We start from the raw sequence: 14537 nt of genomic DNA on the forward strand, positions 1-14537 counted from the left end.
TACCATTCTAATTGTTTATATTAATGTAATTTTCACTGTGTCCACTTGGACCATATTTTGTGATACATTTTGTTTGTGTATACTTGTATTTGTTTGTGTGGTCTTTGACCATTAATGTACATAACAAGAACAAAAACCCTAAAAAATATCTTGTGTGGACTGTTGGTTTTATTTGAGACAATTGGACTTAGAATTTAGGCAACACTCCCTATGCAAAGGACTTGGCCAATGCCAACTTTCATGTATCCAAGTGCTTGAGAATTGAAACTTCATCTGATACATCATTGAAGATCTATTTTGAGTTCATCTGCGACATGATCATTGTGGAGCTGTTACTTTGAACTTGTGATTTATGCATTGTGTAATTCATCTGCTACATGGGCAAATTTGAAGAAGATCATGTAGCTACTAAGCTTGGATGTGGATATCTTTATTTGATGCCTTGCTCTTCATGTTGATATGTTCTGCATTGTTTGTTGCTTGATTCTATTGTCCAAGGGAATTTGGGTTTCTATATAACATTCTTGTCTATTGGATTGCAGCCCATTGGTCAGATCTTTTCAACTCTTAACTTTTAAATTTATGTTTAGGATTAGTGTCTTAATCTTCTCCCTACTTCTTAAATTGATAATCTCTCCCTCCTTTTAAAAACTTCTTTGTTTGTGCTTGTTTTTTAATCTTAGACCATATTTAAAATTAGAAATTTTGGCCTTATGTCATTGCATTTTCAAACTTCTTCTCTTAATCAAACTTGTAAATAGACTTAACTATACTTGACCTAAAATTTTCAAAAAACCATAAGGAACTAACTCATTCAAACCATTTTTAGGCCTTTGTGCCTTTCAAACTTAAATTTTTGTCAAAAAAAGCAATGCATCCACTTTGAAATTTATACCACGAACTACGAGATTTTGATCCCTCATTTTTATGTTGGTACGTAGGCACAAGTCCGAAGGTCTTGTCAAACACAAAAATATAATTAATGAATTCTTTTCTCATCCCCCCATTCTATTTTATTGTAAACATCATTTGTACAAAAACACATATGCGCACAAAAAAGGGCTCCCTAGGAGTACCTATGACACTTTGGGTGCTAACACCTTTCCTCTGTGTAACCAACCCTCTTACCTATAATCTCTTGCATTTTATTAGTTTTGATTTGAAAACTTCTTATTCTTGGGTTTTGTTTGTACTTTTTACCTTTTCCCTTGGAAACAATAAAAGCGTGGTGACGACTCTTATTATTTGATATCTTGCTTATCCATAGCTTGATGATCATGAATTTACCACTACACCTACATTTTTAAATTTCCGGTATAAAATCATAGATTTTTGAAAACAAATATGATTTTTTACCGGTTTTTTTCAAATATTCGAAAAAATACAAAACACATTGAAAATCATCATGGTTTACCAGTTTTTTTTTTATAAATTCCGATAAAATTAACACTACCGAGATTTTCTAGGTATTGGGAAATATTCGATAACCTCTATTGTTTTTGTAAAAGTCCGAAATTTTTTGCCAGACACTATTTTTTTTTGAAAAAACCCTTAAAAATGGATACAAGATTTTTCAATAGGCCTATTAGATTTTTTGATTGCATACCATTTTTTTATTGACCTACCGTTTTTGGCTTTATTTTTGAGTGGCAAGAGTGATATTAGGTCAAGTAGTATTGAGATATAGGAGCTTGCCAATGAGTCTTCTATAAGTTGAAATATCTTCAAAAGATTGGTTATTATCTTGATGAATTTTTGTAGAAGGATCAAGGGGTGTGCTTACAGATTTTGATCTAAGGAGGCCAGATGAGGCAAGAAGATCTAAGTGGTACTTTCTTTGGGAAATGTAGACGCCTGCTTGTGAGTGAGCCACTTTGATGCCAAAAAATATTTAAGTGTTCCAAGGTCTTTGATTTTGAACTTTGTGTCAAGAATTCCTTTGATTCGAGTGAACTCTTCAAGTGGGGTGCCAACAATGACGATATCATAAACATATACTAAAAGATAGTGAAATGATCCATGTGTTGAAGGGTGAATAATGAATAATCTGATGTTGATTGGTGATAACATTCTCTAAGAAGAAGTTGAGTATGCGTTTTCATACCATTTTCGACTAGCCTATTTCAAGCTATACAAACTTCTTTGAGGTTTGCATACCTGATGTTGTTTGGCTATGACATCATATGATATACTCATATACACATCCTCATGTAAGTCACCATGAAAAAAAGCATTGTTGACATCCATTTGATGGATGTTCCAGTTGTGTATGGAGGCAAATGCAATGAGAATTCTGACTATAATCAATTTTCCCACAGGAGGGAAGGTACCAAAAAAAATCTAATCCTTCAATTTAATTGTAGCCTTTGGCTACCAAGAATGCTTTGTATCGCTCGATGGATCCATCTGCTTTGTGCTTGACTTTGTACACCCACCTACTACCAATGTGCTTCACATGAGGTGGTTTGTCAATTATCTTCCAAGTATTATTAGCAGCTAATGCATCTTGTTCTTGCTAAAAAACACTAAAAGGTTGACTTCTTTGTTTTCAGTCAAGGAGAGTCTAAAATGACTAGTTGGAGTGTTTGTTATGTGTGTTTGTCTCATTTTTGCCTACCTTTCATCATCTAAACGTTCTCCTATTTATGTGTTTCCATCTCCTTCTCTCCCCCATTGCTTGACTCTTCATATTTTTCATAAATACACATGCCTATAACGTCAGTCGTCCTTATAATTGTCATGTAACATCCGTCTCTTCACTAATTATAACTCCCCGACCATAACGTATCATCCTGTAACCGTTTCTTATGACTCTTCAAATGGTATCCTAGCCTCATTATAGGATCCTACTTGCATTAACTGGATCATTCCCGACTTATAGGAAGTCGGCTCCATCTTGCCTACTCTGGATGATTCCAGCTTATAGGAAATCGGCTCTGACTAGTAGATGTGAACACATCCATATGACCTATTAGCTTTATCATACTCGGATGTCACACTAACCCGGCTTCATAGAATTCATGTGCACAATATGATTTGCCGATCTTACTCCTCGGTTGGTCAAATTAAATTTTCAGGATGTACATTAGCCCCCCGAGCATGAAATCTGAAAGGTTAAAATGTTCAGACAAAAGAAGCCTGAAAAATTTGTCTTCAAATTTTCTTCAGTTTACTTACGCTGTGACGTTCGTCTGTAGTGACATGTCTTTAATCATAATAGCGTATCTTCATCAGATTCTCCCCCCTTAGTAATGATGATTATTTTTTATGGGAATTTGATTTTTCTCAATGATCCGAAGCGTTTCATACCTTTTAAGTCCTTAAGAGGATTTCCTTAAAGTCATATCTTTGTCTTCTGGCTTATCATTTCCTGAAGGAATTTACTTCTCTTTTCAAGACAACCTTCAGAGTTTCTGTTCGTTCTTCAAGATTGGGTATATTTTCTTTTTGCTTCTACATTCTTTTATGCAATGAATATTGTTGATGCATGTGACGATAGTACACATGTATTAAGAACCTTGAATTCTCAGGAAATAAAAGATCTTTGGAATTTTTATGTGAGAGGATGTAGGGATACTCTAACTCATGCTGATTTTGATCGTATCGTAAAGGAGGCTTACGATAATATTTCTGCCTCTTTTAGCGATTCTGATTATGAATCTTCTTCATCAGGTTCATCAGTAGAGTGTTGATGGAGATTATGGATTTGTTTGATCAAGAAGTAATGAGTTACGATCACAACTCCATTAACGAGGTGGAGATAGCTAAACTTGAATCTTTGAAGAATGTATCTTCTACTAGAAATGAAGACGCCGTTATTTTGGAGCCCTGTATTCCAGGGGAACGTGTTTGTATAGCTCGTCCTAGAGGAGTTAAAAAATGAATATTTTAATTTCTATGCCGGAATATTGGAATATTTTCATACCCACATTCCCTTTACGGATTTTGAATCTGATCTATTGAGAGCCCTAAATACTACCCCTTCTCAACTTTTCCCTAATAGTTGGGGCTTTATCAAAGCTTTCAAAATAGTTTGCAAAGCTATAGATATAAATCCTACCATATGTTTATTTTTCTCCTTTTTTGAAATCAAAGGTGTTGAGAAGGGTGGATGGGTGACCATTAGTGGCCTTTCTGATATGAGTTTTCTCCAAGCATATACCACAAACTATAAATGTTTCAAACACCAACTTATTCGAGTTAGGTGACGACTAAGATGTCCTCAAGTAATATATGCGCTAGACGAGTCTCATCGTTTTCCCATCTATTGGACCATGAGTCCTCTTTTGGTATCCTACTTTGACTTTGGCAAATTAAATGACCAGGAGGTTAAGTCCTTAGTCATATTAGATTCCTTCCATATGATGAAGGTCTGGGATCTATTATCACTATTCGTAGAGAAAGTTATTTCTTTCTTGGGTAATGATCATTTATTTTCTTTGCGCACTACTCGGAGTATCATCCTGCACTCTGCTAACTCCTTTTCTCATTTTGTCTGTAGGAAAAATGTATGACTTGTCTGTGAAGGAACAAAAAAAACTGATGTTAGAAGCCCGAACAGTGATGAGAGTAACCGACCAAAGTGTTACTAAATCAGACATGTCCAATTTTAAAATATGGTTACTGAAGAAAAGAAAAGCAATCATAAACAAAGAAATCCCCAAGGTCTTGGAGCCTCAATCTTCAACCATTTCGCCACTAAAGAGCCTTGGTCCGAGTCTCCAAAGAGGATAAATTTTTTGATGAGTGACGAGGTCTATTGATTCGATTGGGAAATCTCGTCTTTAATGCGTGAGACTAGTGGAAGCAACCAAACCAGATCACCCAATGAATTCAAGTTCTAGAGTAACAGTTTTGACAGATTGAAATTCCTTGATGATCATCGGAATACCCCAGAAGATGTGAACAAGGTGAAGACCATACGACGACATAAACTAACCAAAAACATTAGTTCTTATATGATGAGATGTGTTATTTTAATCCGTGGGTTATTTCAAGCCAAGGATGATTACGAGCATAATAGGATAAAACTGAACCAAGAGATTAGTCAGGTGAAGGAGCAACAGAATGCACAAGCGGTTAGACTGTTCTATCTGGAGACGCAATTATCGGAGGAGAAATCCAGGAGGGAGAAATCAGAGGCTATGAATCAGGATTTAAAATACATTGTTAACAAAAAATCCAAGGAAATAAAATCAATTCAAGATTCAAATGTCCAATTGTAAAGCTCTTTACAGAAAACCCAAATTGACATCCTCGACGCAGGTGATGCTGCCTTTGATAGGGAAAAGGCTAAAGTCTTATGCCTCTATCCCGATCTTGAATTGTGTGAGATGGACTTCTTCAAATGATTACCGATCATATTATATTTTGTTCAATGATTACTAATCATCTTTACCATTGTTTTTTTGAAACAGTTTTTACGTGAGCTCTAAGTGCTTACAAAGTTTTATGATTGCATGACTTATTCCAAAGCTTTTCTGGAGTTAATTTATATATTTCTACTCTGATAAATTAGTGGGAGGTTTTTTAGGGGGGGGGGGGGCTGTATGTACGTCGTAGATTACTTGTAAAATTTAGATCAATATTACCATGAGCTTGGCCGAGCATGACCAAAGTTTTCGACGACTTTTAATTTTAAAGATTCTGGAGGACCCTGGAGGGCTTATGATGCGGAACAATCAGAGAGCACAAGTAAAATTTCGACCATAGAAACTAACAGATAGGGTGAAGTCAAGCATAAAAATTGGAGGACCCCAATGAGATTTTATCTTACTGACGTTCTAGAACTCGGTGAGTTCTAGATCTAGAGAGGTAAGAGGTTTGTTAATTTACTTATCCCGACCGAAGTCGATTGTTTTAGAGGCTTCAAGATGCTTGGACTTCATTTAGGCCATAGGTTTTAAATTTACTTAGCCCGACCAAAGCCGATTATGCCAGAGGCTTCAAGTTTCTTGGAATTCATTTAGGCAAGAGGTTTTAATTTTACTTAGCCCGACTAAAGTCGATTATGCCAGACGATTCAAGTTTCTTGGACTTCATTTAGGTCAGAGGTTTTAATTTTACTTAGCCCGACCAAAGCCGACTATGCCAGAGGCTTCAAGTTGCTTGGACTTTATTTAGGCCAGAGGTTTTAATTTTACTTAGCCCGACCGAAGACGATTATGCCAGAGGCATCAAGTTGTTTGGGCTTCATTTAGGCAAGAGGTTTTAATTTTACTTAGCCCAATCGAAGCCGATTATGCCAGAGGCTTCAAGTTGCTTGGACTTCATTTACCCCAGAGATTTTAATTTTACTTATCTCGGCCAAAGCCGATTATGCTAGAGGACCTATTTTAAATGCCTTACATATTACATTTTATTTAACTATGGGTGCCTCATTAAAAACCCCCGCTCATGCAAGGGAAAATAATGTATTCCTATAATTTTTATTTATCAGATTTATTACATGGACTAGTTATGATAAGACTTGAGACTAATTATATTTCAGGTCCCAGATACTTCAATATACTCTAACTTTGCCGACTTGTAAGCCTCATCACTCATCCTTTGACTGATACGAAATGGCTCTTCTCCATCCGGAACCAGCCCACATTTTTTCTTAAAGTCCACCACCTTCTTTATGATCAGACTTCCTCTGTGACATCCCTTTTGACTGACTTTGATGTTGAACCTCCTGGTCATTTTTTGTGTGACTTCCAAGTTGTCTAAGCTGACTCCTTCACTCAAAGTATGCGATCCCCAAGTCGGTATGCTAACCTCGACTGATATCAGTATATCAACTTCATCAACCATTGCTAACGAATTCTCCCAAATAGTCGAATGAGATGTAGTATGGTAGGGACAACAAATTTATTCATGTTCTCGGTCCATACCTTTTTGATCCATTTTAGATCCCTGTTTACTCTGGTCAAAATGATTTTGTTCGTTGTCTCTTATGTTTCCCATTCAGTGAAGTGACCGATAACCCCCTACCAAAAACTTCTTCTGTTTGACTTCCACGAGTAGTGATTTCAAAATATTCGATACCTGTTTACAAATCCTCCATAGTGTGATTAACAGGTCATCTATGAGAGGGTGATGATCAATGTTTAAATTGATTATGATTCTTCATTCTTCATCCTTTGACATCTGACTGACACTAATTTGAATTGTGTGAGATGACTGGACGTTATTCCGTATCTTTCTTACATTTTCCGTTTTTGTCAGCTGATTTTTTGGTAACTCCTCCCTTAGGTCGATATCAACTAAGTTCACCTTTAGCTGATCATCTTTGATTGGTTCGTTCATGTGACTCCTCCTTTCAAGTCTTAGACTATCTTTATAGCATTTCCTTGCTATTACTTGATCACTCTTTACTATTTCTACCTGGACGTCTTCTAAAGGATGCTTTAAGTAAGGTATAAGGTGGACAACACCGCCTCTAGATCATTGAACGAGGGCCTATCGATAATAATGTTATATGGGGATACAACAATAACAATTAGATACCTTACCTGAATACTTTTTGCATGGTCTCTACTGCCAAAAGTTGTCATTATAGGAAAATGTCCCGACACTTGTACATGCTCTATGGAGAATCCCACCAAAGTACCTTTAAACGGTAGTAGCTCAGTGGTATCAAAATTCATCCCCTTGAATGCATCCCAATATAAAACATCTTCTAAATTTCCTGGGTCTACCAAGACTCATTTTACGCTTCAATCACTGATATGAACTTTTATCACCATGGGATCATTTTCGTGAGCTAACACTCCTTCCGAGTATCTTCTAGAGAAACTGATCACGTTCGGGTCCTCCTTCCCCACTAAAAGCGGCTTCTGTTCAATGTGCATCACTGGCCGAGCATATCTTTTCCTAGATGAGCTGGTTTTTCCTCCGCCCGCGAAGCCCCCTACTAAAGTATTTAGTGTATCACATGTTGTCCTGACTTCGAGGACTTATTTTGTATTCTTTCCTTTCTTTTGTGCATGATTTTCCAAACTTGGCTCCTCACGATAGACCTTCTCTTTTCGGGATGATCTTTCATATCTTTAATATACAACAATAGCCGACCTCTCTGAATTAAGATCTCAATTTCTTTTTTTAACTAATGAAAATTTTCTATATGGTGTCCTCGAAGTATATGGTATGCACACCATGCACTTTCATCTTTTCCCATCACCGTATGCACCCTCATTGGGCGTACCTGTCTGAGGATAAAATTTAGGTGATAAACTTCTTTCAGGATATCTTCACGTGTAGCTTTTAGTGGTGTGTACTCATGTTCTTTTTCAAGCGATCACCGGGATGGTCTTGATATTGACCGATCTTCGTGTTCCGACTTAAAGTATTCTTTTTTATGCCAAACTCTTTCTTCTTTGGTCCGAACTTTTTCTTTTGCATCTCGGGATCTTTTTTCCATGTTACTTTTTCTCTCCTTTTATGTAACATTCCACTCGGGTGATAACCTCATCCATGTTGGATGTAGGCTTCTATGCTAAAGATTAATTGAACTCCCGACTTTGAGGGAATGTTGAACTGCTACGACGAACATTTCTTGATTCAGATGGGATACCTTAATTGTTTCTTCATTGAATCTTGCCATATATTCCCGGAGAGATACTGCATGCCCTTGTCAGATGTTAAATAGACTAGCAGTCAATACTTTCCTATGCTTACTTGCCGAAAAGTCTTGTACCATCTTCTTGGTTAAGTCCTGGTAGTTGATGATTGAGAACCTAGGTAGACTCATATATCACCGTAAATCACCCTCTTTAAAGGTCCCGACCATGAGCTTACACTTGAGTGAGTCAGAAGCCCCTATTATTTCCATTTGGTTATCGATGGCAATAATATGCTCTCCTGGATCAGTTTTACCATTGAAAGATGCTAGCAACGATGTCTTAAAGTTCTCCGGGACTTGATCATCCCATATAGCTTCAGGTAAAGTTTGAGAGTCCAGAGGCTCCTCTTCTGTATCTCCATCATGAAGACTTTGTGTTTACAAAACTTGGACATGTCTTGCAAGGCCTCATTTTTACGACAATGTGCTTCCACCACCGTGAGCAATTGATATCTGGTGGCAGGGGTGGATCGCTTCGACTGGGAGATGATCCCGACATCGTCTAGCTAAAGTATTAACGCTTTTACTTATGGTTTTGTGTGTCCTGGGAAAGTTTTACCGAGTCCCCATGGTGGGTGCTAAATAAAACACTAAAAGGTTAACTTCTTGTTTTTAGTCAAGGAGAGTCTAAAATTACTAATTGGAGTGTCTGTTATATGTGTTTGTCTCGTTTTTGCCTACCTTTCACCCTCTAAACATTCTCCTTTTTATGAGTCTCCATCTCATTCTTTGCCTTATTGCTTGAATCTCCATATTCTTCACAAATACATCTCTCATATAACTCCCCTGCCATAATGTATCATCCTGTAGCTATTTCTTATGACCCTTCAAATGGTATCCTAACCTTATTATTGGATCCGACTTGGAATAACTGGATCATTCCCAACTTATAAGAAGTTGGCTCCGTCTTGGCTGCTCTAGATCATTCCGGATTATAGGAAATCAACTCCGAATAGTAGATGTGAATATAACCATCCGACCTCTTAACTTTATCATACTCGGCTGTCACACTAACTTGACTTCAGAGAATTCATGCGCACAATAGGATTCACCAATCTTACACCTCGGTTGGTAAAACTAAATTTTCGGGATGTACACATCTAATTCAACTTTCATAGCTTATAACCAGCAATCATTTTGATATGCTTCTTGATAGGTTATAGGCTCAGTTGATAGGATCAGAATCACTAACCGGTTACTCCACTATGTGCGCGAAAAGATAAAGGGCTTAATGTGATTTCGCTAGAATGAAAACGGGTGAAATAAGAGTAAAGGAACTAGGATAGCTATAATGGCGTTACTCGAACTGGTTTGCATAAGGTGGGGTTATCTGAGATTGTGACGGTGGTTGTTGATGTCAAGATTAAACTCAAGTTACTTCTAAACAAGGTTTACATGCAACCTAGTACGAATTGATGTGTGTTTTGAAATTTCATCTGGCTAAAATTTTTAAAACAAGTTCTATACTGTATTTTGCTTGAGGACAAGCAAAGATCTAAGTATGGGGGAGTTTGATAACATGAAATTATATCACATTTTTGGACTCAATTTAATTAAATTATATTATTATTTACTTCAATTCATTTCATTTTATTAGATATTACGCGGTATTTTCTTTCCATTTATCTCAGGTGGTTTATTTGAAGCACAAGTAAAAAAGGAAGAAAAGGAGGTGCAAAAAGGAATGAAAAGAAGCAAATACCAAAGGCCAAAGCCCAGCCCAAAAAGCACAGGCGTTGTGCCTGTGACGAGCGTCACAAAGGCTGTGACGAGCGTCACGCTTTACACACTTGTGTGACGAGCGTCACACATGGTGTGACGGACGTCACACTATTCCCCTATATTTTTGGCATCAGGAACGCAACAGACCACGTTGAAGCTACTTCCACGCTTGACCCTTGGAACGTGAAGACCATGTACACGGAAAACCCTTGGAAGCAGTTACAAAAAGTAGCAGTATCAATAGTAGCTTTTTGGAAAGCTCTCGGTTACACACTTCCTCGCCGTTTTCTCTTTTTCGCAATTTTTCTCTTCCAGCAGTACAAGCACATTTTTACAACTTTTATATTGTTTCCTTCGCAGTTTCTATTTTCTTTTTCAGCACTTAGTTAATTCTTTTTCGCACAATAGTTTCTACACCGGAAACTATTGTGTACCTTTCACCGGATCTAACCTTACGTTAGAATCTAGTTTTTATTTTTATTCCTTCGCTTTTATTTTTCTGTTTGATTGAAGAATTCAAGAACAAATCCAACCGGCCTGTGGTGGAGTGTTCAAGACTGCTATTTAATTTCTCAGGTTCTTTAATTATTGTTTGAATTTATATATCCTCTGCTTTACTGTTTATTTATATTATTTGCCTGAGATGAATCTGTTTATGCATGATAATTATTTAGATCTGTTTAGCATGTCTGGCTAATTTATTTAGGTATCGGTATGTAAAGTAAGCGGAATGAAGGAGTCAAAACCAAATTGGTTTAATTAAGTTTAAAATTAAAATCACCCTTTTTACGGTCTCAATTTACAGGTTTAATAACAAGGTTTTTGTACGAAAGTAAAAGACATAAAGAAGTTAAAAGCAATAGAACGAGAGTTTGAGTTTTTGACTGGACAGTGTAAATTGGACATTAATTCTAGATCAGGGCGAGAGCAATTTTTAGAGTTAATTAAATTCTAACCTTTTTCAAAAAGTATTTTTAAAGATTGAATGTGAGGACGAGAGTTAAGCATTTGAATTTAATTATATAACCTAAGTCAACAGAGCGAGAGTTTGAGATAAGGGTGTTTAAACGATTAGTGTTTTCTTAAAAAGAGTTTCTACGGATTCTATTGTTTTCAAAAAGTGGTTTTTGACTTAACTATAAGTGACAACTACGTTAATATAAAATCATAGTTTATTCAACAGAGCGAGAGTTTGAGATAAGACTTTTAAACAATAGTGTCAGCTGAAAGGATTTATTTTAAAAACCGAGAAACCAACGAAGATTTGATTCCCTAATTACGACGAACTACATACCGATATCCGCTTATTAGATATTTATTTTAGATCTTATTTTAGTTTTAACTTTTCCCCCAAACAATCAAAGTATTGCCTGCCTTAGCTTTACGAAGTAACCTTAGATAACGGTATATCGATTCATAAGTCCCTGTGGGATCGATATCTTTTAAAACTAAGCGATAGAACTGTGCACTTGCAGTTTGTACCCCAATTTCGACTCATAAAGCTGCATTATCTGACGAGTTTGAGTTTATAATTAATAACCAAGTTCTTTGCCTATTCACCATACCCGATCCTAGGACTAGTGTTCATAACCGCAACAACTGGCTCTACAATTTGAACGAAACCCCCTCTCCTGCTAGATCCACTGAATCCATCCAGGACTATGAGATTTGTGATGACCAGATTCCTTATGCTGAATCAGACCCTCAGACACCATCTGGTTATTATGATATTGCTCCTCCTCCTTAACCTGTTCAGACCGAAGAATCGGCAATACCCGACCTTAGACATCATATGCCCGGAACTGATTATAACACCACCATTGAAGCTTTGATGTCAGAACAAGACGCCCTCAGAGAAGAGTTCGCTAACATGAGACACGGATTTCTAGGATACATGAACGGTATGACAAATCAGTTTCACGAGTTGCTAAACCGTGTTAACTCCTTTGCTCCTCTGGCCAGAGATCATGCAGATGGATAGAAGTTGTTTTTCTTAGTTATTTAGTTTTAAGTTAGATTATTTATTAATGTTATTCCAAATTATGTTCGTATTTGTTTCTTTTTCGCATTTTTGTTTTTTCCTTCCATTGTTACATTATGATTATTTTATGAAGCTATTGAATTATCCTATTTTATTATGAATTATTCAATATCTATCAAAAAAATGCTCTCTACTGTTGCTGCCTACATAAATTATTAAAATTATAATATAATTATGCACTATTATACAAAGTAGAATAGCATGCAGGGAAATTTAAATAGCAGAATAAAATAATCTGAAGCAAAACAAAAAAATAATAAAAATAAATTACCAAAATCATTATGAAGAACGCTAGCAGAAACCTTGCCAAAAAGGCTGTGTGACGAGCGTCACACAACCTATCACGGACGTCACGCTAAGTTCTTGTGACGCCCGTCATGCCCCTGTAACGACTGTAACACCTTGCTGACCAGGTGAACGTTACAAAGCCGTTGGAGACGAACGTTACAACCATACACCTTTTTACCTTCCCCATTTATTCACATATACCCACATTTATTTACTTTTCAACCACTCCCTTTCCAACTTCAAAATTTTTCCTATAAATACCCACCATACCTTTCTTCCTACATCACAACTATTCTTTACAATCAAATATATTTCTTTTCTTTCCTAATTACTTCTTCCAACTCATTCATCAGTATGGCGGGAAATCAAAATTTTGGAAACATCATCTTCCGATCCGAAGATGATAACTTTCAAAGAGAGCAATTCGAGCGCTTCCAACAACGAGGTGTCACCTCTACCAGGTATCCTGATTCAACTTGTTTACAACAATTAGGACTACTTCAAGGTATCGAGTGGATGCTCCGCCTTGCCGATCTAACCTTTCTTTGCACGCATAATCAACCCACCTACCCATCCCTAACCTTAGAATTCTTAAGTTCATATGCGTACAACACTCCCACCGATGAAGACGAATTCTTAACCGGTACCGCAACCTTCCGTATGTTCAACACCGAGTATTCCCTATCCCAAAACCAATTGAGCACCATGCTACAATTCCCCATAGAAGGTCAAGTCTACCTCAGAATCCCTCCAAACTTAAACTGGAGCACAGTTGCCGCTTTCGACCTCTTTAGGAAAATATCTGGTGTAGATGCCAACAACTGGGAAGAGCTCCTTGTTTCCAATATACATAACCCAACTATCCGGTACTTCATCTGCATCCTACAAAACACCGTTTTTGGAAGACCGAACAACAGCAAGGTCAACGCAAAGGAACTATTCTTCCTCGAATGCGTCTTCGAACCGAATGCTAAGGTAAACGCCGCCTCCTTCCTATTTCATCATATCCGCACCTTATGTGCTAGAGGCCGTCAACCTTTTGTAATTGGTGGATTAATCACCACCATAGCACTTGGCTTAAACCTAGGGGACCGACTACAAACTTTAGAATCTTTACCTCCCCTATTTATGGACATAGGCTACTGTCGGTCCAGCCGCCTAATAAAGAACAGAGTAGGCGGAAAATATTACCTTATGGTGAATAACCAGGCAGTCCCAAGCGTTGTTCTACCCAACATTGCCTTAACCGATGTCACCAATCCCAACCGCCACCTCTATGATCTGAATGCTCCCGAAGCTACCGAGCCTTCACATGCAAACCCGTCTACCGACGAGTTCGACGAAATGGAGCAAGGTGATCAGATTCCTGCACAACAGTCAGTCCCGCTCAACCCTTCCGATAATGCAGCTGGCCCATCCTCACGACGTCGTCGACGAAGAAGGCCTGCAACCAACGACGACATCATGGATGCTATTGATGGTATGCAAGCACAGAATCTCAAAATGATGCAAATGATGCGCCAAATGCAACAACAACAGGAAGCGAGGAATGCCATAACCGACCAGCGGTTCACTGATTTGCTTAGCAGGTTCGACAACTTAGAAGTACATCAACGATCACCAGGTCCAAGAACAAGAGGCGGCAGGCCGCATTAACTTTAGTTTCCTTTTCCTTTCTTTTTGTAATTCATTTCTTTCCCTTAAAACATTGGGGACAATGTTTCATTCAAGTATGGGGGGGAAAACTGTGTTCTTTCTATCCTCCTTTTTCTTTTTCAAGTATGTATTTTTCTTTTCATTATTATTTCCCTTATGAAAAAAAATAAAATAAATTATTATAATATAGATTTATTTTAAGTTAAGTCCCAAGTGTGAAAAATT

This window comes from Lathyrus oleraceus, chromosome 4, assembly GCF_024323335.1.
Source record: "Lathyrus oleraceus cultivar Zhongwan6 chromosome 4, CAAS_Psat_ZW6_1.0, whole genome shotgun sequence".
NCBI classification, from domain to species: Eukaryota; Viridiplantae; Streptophyta; class Magnoliopsida; order Fabales; family Fabaceae; genus Lathyrus; species Lathyrus oleraceus.